This window comes from Portunus trituberculatus, chromosome 21 (assembly GCF_017591435.1).
Source record: "Portunus trituberculatus isolate SZX2019 chromosome 21, ASM1759143v1, whole genome shotgun sequence".
In the NCBI taxonomy this organism is placed as follows: domain Eukaryota; kingdom Metazoa; phylum Arthropoda; class Malacostraca; order Decapoda; family Portunidae; genus Portunus; species Portunus trituberculatus.
The window spans coordinates 14,922,034-14,932,150 of record NC_059275.1 but is presented as its reverse complement, the minus strand read 5'-3'; positions in this window follow the sequence as shown (position 1 = coordinate 14,932,150).

The following is a 10,117-nucleotide window of genomic DNA, read 5'->3' as shown; positions in this document are numbered from 1 at the left end:
GTGGGGAGGAAATACACCAGGTGGAGGAGGTGTATGATGGAGGCAAGCGTGAAGGTCTGGCGTAGATCAAGAAAAGAAGAAAGAAAAGGAGGAAGAGGAGGAGGAGGTAAAATGAATGCGAGGTATGGGAAGAAGGGAAGAGTAGAAGAAAACAACAACACTGACAAAAACAACAATAATAATAACACTGATACAAACAGCAACAACACACACACACACACACACACACACACACACACACACACACACACACACACACACACACACACACACACACACACACACACACACACACACTCACAATCGAGACACGCGACTCACAGTAAGACGGCGAGGTAAATGGGAAAGCCTCTTAATGTGTGGCCCCTGTTCACCTAGCAGTAAATAGGTACGGGATGTAACTTGAGGGGTTGTGGCCTCGCTTTCCTGGTGTGTGTTGTGGTCTCAGTCCTACCGAAGATCGGTCTATGAGCTCTGAGCTCGCTCCTTAATGGGGAAGACTGGCTGGGTGACCAGCAGACGACCGTGGTGGTGAATTACACACACACACACACACACACACACACACACACTGGATAAGACAGTAGTAAGACCACAAATTGACCTCTATCACTTAATATCTCCTTCTCCTTTTCCTCCTCCTCTTCTTCCTTCTCCTCCCCTTCGTGGTATTAACTCCCTTAAGATCGTGGTTACAATAGAAACAATACTGGCCATCTCCTTTCTACCAATCCTCTTCCTCCTCCTCCTCCTCCTTCTCCTCCTCCTCCTCCTCCTCCTCCTCCTCCTCCTCCTCCTCCCCAGAGCAAGCCATCAAGACAGGCGTGGACAAAGGGCGTGTGTCTTAAGTGGTCGCGGCAAGGAGTGGAGGAAGTCATTAGAAGGTGGTCGTGCTCCCTTGCCGCCGCCGCCAGCCTAACGAGGAGGAGGAGGAGGAGGAGGAGGAGGAGGAGGAGGAGGAGAGGGAGGGTAGAGAATGGAAGGATTAGCTGGGTAGAATGAGACATCTTCCTCCTCCTTGTTCTACTTGCATTTTTATCTTTGCATTCAACTCCTTCTCTTTTTCTTCTTCTCATTCTCTGCCTCCTCCTCCTCCTCCTCCTCCTTCTCCTCCTCCTCCTCCTCCTCCTCCTCCTCCTCCTCCTCTTCTTCTTCTTCTTCTTCTTCTTCTTCTTCTTCTTCTTCTTCTTCTTCTTCTTCTTCTTCTTCTTCTTTCTTCTTTTTCTACTTGTTGTTGTTGTTGTTGTTGTTGTTGTTGTTGTTGTTGTTGTTGTTGTTGTTGTTCTTCCTCCTCATTAACTGTCTCCTGCAATACGTGATGCTGCCGCCTCTTCCCCACTGGTCTCGCTAACGCCAAGGTTGTGCGTAGTTTCATCTCGACTCAGCTTGTTTCAACTCGTCGATATATCAGTGTTCGAGAGCCAAGAGTTGGATATCGCGTTAGTTCGTTAGTTAGTTAGTCATATGAATCTTTGCAAAGGCTCAAGTTCCCTCCATGTTTCACTTATAATACTAAATCCTTTACGTTTATCGAAGCTATTCATCATCGTTTGTTTCATCAATATTGTTCTTAGTGTTTTATAAAGGATTGTTTTTTTCTGGTCTAAAGTCTAGTCAATATTTGTTTTACTCATTTCTATCATCTAAAACTTCATATTTAATGTAGAAATTTGTTTGTATTTTCTCTTCACAGTTTTCATTGAATATTCATTGTTTTATTTCATGCTAACTTCAAAACTTCAAGAATTACTCCCGTCCAAGTTATTCATTTTCATTTCCTTTATCAATGTGGATATCGTCATTCTACAAACTCCCAGGCTTTTCTTTCCCAATGTTTGAAGAATGAATGTTAGCGTTGCTCCTTGCTAACACGAAAACCTTCACAGTAAATCTAAAAAAAATATATATATCATTATTTCTTTTGTTATTATAAATCTCAATACTACAAAAAATATTAAATTTCCCCCTCTCTCATCTTAATCAATAACTCCAACCTACTTCTCTTTCTTTTATTTCCTCTTTCTTTCTTTCACTTTCTTTTTACACCTTACTCCAACTTATATTTACTTTTCTCATGTCCCTCCCTCTATTGTGAACGTGTACAGGTGTGTGTGTGTGTGTGTGTGTGTGTGTGTGTGTGTGTGTGTGTGTGTGTGTTGGGCAGCGGGGAGGGGGAAGAGGTCCTCAGGTGACAGGTGTGAGGCCGGACACCTGTCATACATGGGTGGCAGTGGTGGTGGTGGTGGTGGTGGCGACAGGCTTCGGTGGTGGTGATGGTGGTGGGTGGTCGACTTGTTAATCCCTAAATGATGTCTTGTGTACACAGGCGGGGCGCGGGGAGGGATGCGTGGGAGGCGTGGGAGGGCGGGGGAAGGCAGGGATTAAGGGAATTCTTACTTTTTCCTTTGTAGTGTTCGAAGACGTAGATTATTGACTTTTTTCCTCCTTCTCTCCCTCGCTTGTCTTTTTAATGCATTTATTTCTTAATTTCTTGCCTATTTTTCTATTTTTGGTCTGGTGAAATACTTTTAGTCTTGTGATTGGTGGATGGCGAAGTCAAGGATGATGATAATGATGATGATAATGAGGAAGAAGAAAAAAGAAAAAGTGGAAGAGGAAAAATAGGGAAAGAAAGTGAAATATCTATATAATATACCGTGAGAGTGGAAAATCAGATGGTACAAGGAAATAAAGTAAGAAGAGAAAGAAAATGAAGAATGTATAGATAAAGGAGCGCAAAATGTTACCATCTAGAGAGAGAGACAGACAGACGGACAGACAGAGAGACAGACAGAGAGAGATACTTTTCCTATATTTATAACTTTGGCACCATTGCAATGAACTGTAAACTCTAAAAAAACATAACAAATACCAACATATCTTCACATACACAAAAAAAAACGAGCTTCCTGATTTTTCACAGCACAAATCACACATATAAATCAATACATAAGCACCAAATAGGAAGGAATTAAGACTAACTTGGGAATAAGGAGGAAATACATGAGTCTACCATATTTGTGTCTCGTTTTCTTTGAGGCGTAGAGCAGTGGAGGGAGAGTTCAAAGTTTACTAGTTCCTATTAATTTTCCTTATATTTCATGCTATTTCATTCTGTAGTTGCGTTCAGAGAGAGAGAGAGAGAGAGAGAGAGAGAGAGAGAGAGAGAGAGACGGTCCACACAATTTATTTCGTTCTCTTTAATCCATTTTTTTTTTGTTTATCTTTCAATTTTCATGTTCATATTTTCACGCTTTTCATTCATTAAGCTTTATTTTTTTTCACTCGTTTGCTTTTATTGTTATTTTGATTCACTAATGTTTCTTTTTACTACGTTTTGCTTCTTTTATTTTTAGATTAAGTATTTATTTTTTTTTCCTTTTCTATTTACGTTTTGTTGCACTTTATATCTTCTTTCCCCTTCCTCTCTCCCTCTTCGTCGCATTGTTTAAATTGTTTCCGGAATTACTCAAATGTCAAATCTTTAACTATATTTGTATCATGAGAGAGAGAGAGAGAGAGAGAGAGAGAGAGAGAGAGAGAGAGAGAGAGAGAATATTTATGATGGAGTAGGTAGCCAGACACCTGCCGCTATGTTTCAAATTAATTACTCTCGAGGTGTACATTACGGGGAGGGGCGGGGAGGGGAGAGAGAGAGAGAGAGAGAGAGAGAGAGAGAGAGAGAGAGAGAGGGGAGAAGTGCGCTGCAAACCTGCTGTTGAATCCTCGTGAGTGTGTGTGTGTGTGTGTGTGTGTGTGTGTGTGTGTGTGTGTGTGTGTGTGTGTGTGTGTGTTGTATGCTTTCATGGTTTAGTTGTGTCTATTGTGTTTTGTGTAAGAGCAATTGAAGTTGTTGTGTGCCGTGTGTTGTGGCCAATTATCTGTCTTTCTGTATATCTATCTATCTACCAACCTTTATGTCTCTTTATTCATCTATCTCTCTATCTATCTATCTATCTATCTCTGTCTGTCTGTCTATCTATCTATCTACCAACCTTTATGTCTCTATTTATCTATATATCTACCAACCTTTATGTCTCTCTCTATCTATCTATCTATCTCTTCTATGTATTTATCTCTCTCTTTCTATCTCTATCTATCTATCTATCTATCTATTTATCTATCTATCTATCTATCTATCTATTCATCTATCTATCTATTTGTCTATCTACCGTAATTCTCTTCCAGTCACCACCTGAGCTCTCCATGCAAGAAAAATTCACTGCCGCACGTAAAGACAAATATGAAGTCTACATTTTAAGCATTGTAATAAATTTCGCATGTTTAGAAGTTTAGACGGCCCCGAAAAAAGTGTTGGGAAAACTTTATTTCAACTAGTGGTTCCATATTTACTGTCTGGTCTGCATGTGTCTCTCGCGATTCCTGTCTGTCATTAATCTGCCGTTATGGGGATTACATGTAACTATCATTGTATACTTCTTCTTTATTTATTCTTACTTCCTTCTTCATTATTATTGTCTTCATCTTCATCTTCAAGTTACAACACACACACACACACACCTTGAGAGAGAAGGATGTGTGTGTGTGTGTGTGTGTGTGTGTGTGTGTGTGTGTGTGTGTGTGTGTGTGCAGCACGAATACCAGCAATGCCTTTTCCCTAAACCCTCGCAATATATAAAGATTTTGTATAGTTTATCCATTTATGGCTGCACTTTGATATGGTTGACCTCTGCTAACAATCAAGAGCTCTGAAAAAGGAATATTAGCCTGAACATACAAACACAAACACTCAGGAAAATAATGTTTCAAAAAATAAAGAAGAGAAATGTTGCTTTGTTTTCTATACCTCAGAGTTTATTTATTCATTTTCTTCATTTCTATTTTTCATTTATCTTTTTTCTATACTTAAATACAAACACTAGCATGAAAACTCACACACACAAATGCACAAAAAAAAACACGAACAAAAGAAAAGAAGAAAAGAAATGATGTTAAGTCTTATACGTCACAATTTTCTTTTGCCACATTGTGATACGAAGGAAAGCGTCCAAGAAACATCGTGGTTCATTACAGGAGGTCTCGTAGCAGAAGGTCAAGGACGTAGTTACCTTTCCCTCAGTGCGTGAAGTGGTGCCTAAATTTCCAGACGCTATCTAAACCTACGGACGTTTTTGTTCACCCTTATTCTATATTTAGCCTTGTGTAACGTCATCTTAAATGTCAAACTCATTATCTTTCCTCCTGTACTTCCCTGGAGAGTGACATGTAAGAACTTTTTCATTTTCACATTTTCACAAGTACTGGCTAGAGAGAGAGAGAGAGAGAGAGAGAGAGAGAGAGAGAGAGAGAGAGAGAGAGAGAGAGAGAGAGTACACGCAAAAACATCAATATATCTACAGGTGAACCAAGAGAAGCTGCAATATTTCTTGGTTGCGGCCTTGAGCGTGCTGCCAAATGCGTGTGTACCTGTCATGACACCCCCCCCCTCAACCCTCCATCCTCACCTGACGGGCTTCACAGGTGCGCGGGCGGGGGTTACCTGGTCAAGTATATTGCAGATTAATTTCTGTCAATGTTAACTATTTTCCTTTTTTTTAATTCTTTGTCCTTTCATCTTTTTTTTCTTTTGTCTTTATTTTTTTCTTCTTTATCTTTTGTTTAGCTTTATTTATTTGCTTTTGTGTTTTTTATTTGTTCTGTTTTTCTTTGGGATTATTGTATTATTTTTTTGTTACCATTTTTTTTTTCATCTTGTTTCCTATTACGCTTTGAAAAATTATGTACTGTAAATCTGTTTTCTTCTTGTTTCTTACTACTAGTGCTTCTACTACTACTGCTACTGCTATTGCTACTACTACTACTACTACTACTACTACTACTACTACTACTACTACTACTACTACTACTACTACTACCACCACTGCTACCACCACCACCACTACTGCTGCCACTGCTGCTGCTGCTGCTGCTGCTGCTGCTGCTGCCACCACTACCACTGCAGCACAACCACCACCACCAGTGCCACTGCCACTGCTGCTGCTGCCACACAACAACCACCACTGCTGCTGCTGCTGCTGCTGCTGCTGCACCACCACCACCACTGCACCTGCACCACCACTGCACCACCACCACCACCACCACCACCACCACCACCACCACCACCACCACCACCACCACCACCACCTGCTGCTGCTGCTGCTGCTGCTGCTGCTGCTGCTGCCACACCACCACCACTGCCACCACTGCTGCCACCACCATTTTACTACTGCTGCTGCTAGTAGTACTGCCACACACTACTACTACTACTACTACTACTACTAATAATAATAATAATAATAATAATGATAATAATAATGATAACAACAACAACAACAAAACTCCTGCAGGTGATATAACAAAAACAAAAATAATTGACATATTTCTAGCTCGTCATCTTACGCATCTACACACACACACACACACACACACACACACACACACACACACACACACACACACACACACACACACACACACACACACACACACACACACACACACACACAATAATAATCACTCACAGACTCTCATCTTTTTTTAAGCCTAAACCAAACCACAAAAAAAACACGGCCAAGAAAAAGAGAAAATAATGAGACCAACACAACACACACACACACACACACACACACACACACACACACACACACACACACACACACCATTAAAAAAAAGAACTCGTGAAAACAACTCCCCTTTTTTTTCTTCTTTCCTTCTATTTCCTCTTTTGCAGAACGAAGGAGGCACGTAACCCACCCTTACCTTCCTTTCCATCCCATCCCTTCCCTTCCCTTCCTTCCCTTCCCTTCCTTTCTCTTCCCTTCCATCACTCCCTTAACGAAAACATAAATCAATAATGGGAAACAAAAGCGCATCGCAGTTGTCACGTGGGAGTCGCGTGGCCGCAGTGGGAGGTCTCAATTATGTGAATCCAATTGCTGACAGGATAAACACAGACGCCTGACGCGGCAAGACTGAGAGGTGACGTGCCTCTTGGTGTGCCCCGGGGGAGCCTCTTGTTCCCATAAGACCCTGGTGATGAGAACTTGAAGGTGAGAGCGAGGGAGGGAGAAAGAGATGGAGAGAGGGAGTGAGGTGTTTAAATTAGCGTGTATGTAGATGAGAGTGTGCGTGTGTGTGCGTCGATGCATGGAGGGGAATGGAGGGGAAAGGTGCGTGTTATGTGTGTAGAGGGGAAGGTGTGTGTCAGGTGTGTGGATGGAGGAAAAGGTGGATAGAGGGAAAATGTGGATGTCAGGTGTGTGGATGGAGGGGAAAGGTGAGTGTCAGGTGTGTGGATGGAAGGGAAAGGTGAGTGTCAGGTGTGTGGATGGAGGGGAAAAGTGGATGTTAGAATGAAGATTGTAAGAAAAATGTAAATGTCAGGTGTGTGGATGGAGAGAAAACTGTTTGTCAGGTGCGCGGATGGAGGGAAAAATTTTTGTGAGATGTGTGGATGTCAGGTGTGTGGATGGAGGGGAAAGGTGTGTATGAGATGTGTGGATGGAGGAAAAAGGCATGCGTCAGGTGTGTGGATGGAGGAGAAATGCGGATGTTAGATATGAAGATTGTAAGTAAAATGTGGATATCAGATGTGTGGATGGAGGAAAGATGCAGGATAGAGGAAAAGGTGTGGATGGATGGAGAAATGTTCGGTGTGTGGATGTAGGAAAAAAAGTGTTTCAGGTGTGTGGGTGGAAAGAAAAGGTGGATGTAATATGTGTGGATGTAGGGAAAATATGCATGTGATATCTGTGGAGGCGAAAGTTGGATGTTAAGTGTGTGAATAGACGAGAAAAGTCTGTGTCAGGTGTGTGGATTGTGAGGGATAGGTACGTGTCAGGTGTGTGGATGGAGGAAGAAGATAGGCTTGAGTAAGTGGATATGAGATGAGGCAGAATTAAAAAAAAGAGAGCAAGACAGAGACCCGTTTTCTTTCTTTATTTTCTCACCATGACTATTTTAAAAAGGCTACAGAAATTCCTAATTACGTTGAAAAATTGTCACGTTTCAGAATACACCAAATAAAAAGCAAGTGACAGGTTTTATAGCGTGACTTTACCTTTGGAAGACATCTGAAGGATTAAAACAGGAAGGCAGACCAAGGAAGGAGGAAGGGAAAATGAGGAGGAAGGGACAATGAAACGGGGAGAAGGAGGAAGTAAGATTAAAGTAGGAAGGAAGACAAAAATAAGGAAAAAAATTGAAAATGATAGAAGGAAGAATTAAGACTGGAATAGGAAAGAAGATAAATGAAAGAAGGAGGGATAAATGGAAGGAGAAGAAGGAAAAAAGTAAGATTGAAATAAAAAGAAATATAATTGAAGGAAAGAAGAAAAAGATGTGGGATTAAAATAGAAAGGAAGGGATAGGAAGGAACAGAAGGAACATGGAAAGGGGAGAGGGAATGAGAAAGATTGAAATAGGAAAGACAAAGGAAGGGAACAGGGAGATGAAAGGGAGAGAAGAAAAAAAGTAAGATTAGAATAGAAAGGAAGATAAAAGAGGAGGAAAGGAAGAAAATGGAAGGAGGAGAAGGAAGAAGTAATATTGAAATAGGAAGGAATATAAACGAAGGAAGAAGGAAGGGAAAGTGAAAGGGGGAGAAGAAGGATGAAGGTGAGAATAAGAAGGAAGACAAAAGAAGGAAGAAAAATAAAACGTAGAGAAGAAAAAATTAAGATTGAAATTTGAAAGAAGACAAAGGAGAGAGGAAAGGAAAATAAAAAGTGGAGAAGGATGAAGCGAGATTGAAATAAGAAAGAAGACAAAGGCAGGAAAGAGGGAAAATAAAATGGAAAGAAGGAGGAAGAAGGAATAAAGAAGAGGAAGGCAAAGGAAGGAAGGGAAAATAAAAGAGGTAGAAGGAGGAAGTAAGATTAAAAAGGAAGGAAGAGAAAGGAAAGAAAGGAGGGAAAATGGAATGGAGAAGGATGAAGAGTAACGCAAAAACAATAAAGTAGAAAAAAAATAATTACGAAAGATAGAATAGAGAGAAGTTAGATAAAGATCGAAAAAAAGGAAATAGAAATGTGAAAGTAGGGAAATTAATTAAGGAAAATATAGAATAGGAAGAAACGAAAAGGATATGCAAAAAAAAAAAAAAACAAAAATCAAATAAATATGTAAACAAAAAGAGTAAAATAATTATAACAAGTAGCTATTCTTGACATGCTTTCCAATCTTCGCTCATACAAGTTATAAGTAAATGACCAAACTGACCTTTAACCCCTTGAGTACCGTGACACCTTTCCTATTCATTCTGGTTACTATTTGGGGATTTTATACAGCTTCAAAAATTTATGAGTGGGGGGTTAAAATAGTGAAGACTCTAGCCATTAATCTTCTGACCTCCATAGACAATTCTTAACCCTTCAGTACCGCAACACCTTTCCATATTGATTTTGCTTGCTATTTGGTGATTTTAGACAGATTCTGATACTTATGTGGGGGGGTTAAAATAGTGAAGACTCTAGCCATTAATTTTCTCACCTCCATAGACGATTCTTAACCCTTTCAGTACCGCAACACCTCTCCATATTCATTGTTGATTTTACATAACTTCTGAAACTTAAGTGGGGGGTTAGAATAGTGAAGACTCTAGCCATTAATCTTCTCACCTCCATAGACGATTCTGAACCCCTTGAGTACCATGACACCTTTCCATATTCATTCTGGTTACTAATTGTTCATTTTGTATAGGTTCTGATACTTATGTAGGGGGGGTTAAAATAGTGAAGACTCTAGGCATTAATCTTCTCACCTCCATAGACCCTTCCTAATGTCAATAAAATGGTTCGATCGTACACAAAACTCATGGTAAAAATGCGTTCTAGTACTGAAAGGGTTAAATTCACATCCACCATGACCGACACAAGCTCAAATTATTCAACGTACAATAAAACATAAACATGAGAAATAGAAAATCAATAAAGAAAAAAAGAAATAAAACAAACAAAACAAAGATTAGGAAATTTCTCTCTCTCTCTCTCTCTCTCTCTCTCTCTCTCTCTCTCTCTCTCTCTCTCTCTCTCTCTCTCTCTCTCTCTCTCTCTCTCTCTCTGTCAATAGACCGGAGCCACAAATCAGAAGAATAAACATCGATTTTGTACCACAGCAG